Source organism: Chrysochloris asiatica, unplaced genomic scaffold (assembly GCF_000296735.1).
Source record: "Chrysochloris asiatica unplaced genomic scaffold, ChrAsi1.0 scaffold00053, whole genome shotgun sequence".
In the NCBI taxonomy this organism is placed as follows: Eukaryota; Metazoa; Chordata; class Mammalia; order Afrosoricida; family Chrysochloridae; genus Chrysochloris; species Chrysochloris asiatica.
Window position 1 is genome coordinate 8,614,776 of NW_006408571.1, and position 1,480 is coordinate 8,616,255.

The window sequence follows — 1,480 nt, forward strand, 5'->3', positions numbered from 1 at the left end:
GTTTGTGGTCTATCCTTCCTGAGGTTCATTGAGCTTCTTTAATGTTTATCTTTTCACTTTTTAAGATGTTAGTTAAATTTTCTTCTAGCAGTTCTTCAACTGTTTCCTCTGTGGACTTGTGTGATTCTTCTTGTTCTAGAATGCCAATAATTCTTAGGTTATTATTTTTTTTTAATTGTTAAAGTTTTTGTTTGTTTGTTTGTTTGTTTTTTAAATTAAAGGTTCCTTACTGGCTCTTTCTCCAAACAAGTGGTTGGCCCAGGGGAAAAGGGAAGGGGAGCCAGCCGGTGCAGGGAGAGGTTATCTCCACAACATTCCATTTATACACTGAATGAAACAGACAAGGAGAGAGTCAGAAGTGGTTAGAAGTTGACAGCCTGGAATTGGGGAGGGGGGACAAGTGAGAAGTGGGGGTGTCGTTAAAAAAATACAGGCCCCTCCCAAACTGGGGTTCCTGGGGGGGTGGGGACTTGGTCTGTTTCAACACAAAAGGAATCAGAAAATCAAAAGCAGTTTGGGAAGGCAAGAACTGTCCGTAGTGGAGGGAGGAGGAAGGTCCAGGGGCTGGGGGCTGTTTGACAACTGGGGTAAAGGGAATGCCCTCCCCTACTGGGATCCCCCCAGTCTTTCTGGTCTGGCAGGAAGGGGGCAGCCTGAGGCCCCCAACAGGCATATCTGGGGCTGCCAGATGCTTCAGAAAAGGGACAGGAGGAGGCACACAAGGGCTTGCCCTCCAGGGAGATAACAACGCTGCCCTCCAGTTTCTTGGCCAGGGTGCAGTGGTCCTTGACCTCCTCGTAGCAGTTTGCTTGTAATTCATGCTTGATCACTGTCAGCTTCTTCTTGATGGCATCCTTGGAACAAGCATAGATCATTTTGCTTTCAAGGGGTGCAGACTTAGGGGACCAGTAGATAAAAACCAGATCTGCTCTCCTTGGTCTCATAAGTTGTATCAGAGAGGGCATAGCGGAGTCCTTGTCTGGCAGCATCTTGACAAAGGTGGCATAGGGGTCATCAACAGTCTGGCCCACATCACCAACCAGGATCTCCTTGCCCTCCTTTAGGATGATGTTCTTCTTATCTTTGCTCAAGCAGAAGAGCACTGTCTTCTTGTGCTTCTTCACCTCCTCTGGCATCAATGATTTGTGCACTTTCATGTAATTGAATACCTTGACAACCCCATCAGAGACAGTCACACCAAAGGCCATGTTTCCAGAAGCAAAAGGAGTAAGGCAAAGAGAGCCAGAGAAGAAGAGAGCCACTGCAGCTGCTTCCGGCATCCAACTGAGGCTTCCAATTTTTTTTTTTTTTTATCCTTTTTTCTGATTGCTCTTCTATCTTAGTGGTATTGAGAGATTTGTCTTCCAGTTCACTAGTTCTGCCTTCCATCTCTGCTATTCTACTCCTTTCACCTTTCAGTGTTTTGTCTATTTCTGATATTCTATTATTGATTGTCTAGACCTCTTTCTGTAGGTTTTGA

The 1,480-nt window shown here is 45.6% G+C and overlaps 1 pseudogene; it reads right to left on the reverse strand.

Annotated features, from left to right (window-relative positions):
* Positions 1-503: 503 nt before the first annotated feature.
* LOC102838214 lies at positions 504-1,208 on the reverse strand (annotated as a pseudogene).
* Positions 1,209-1,480: the final 272 nt, after the last annotated feature.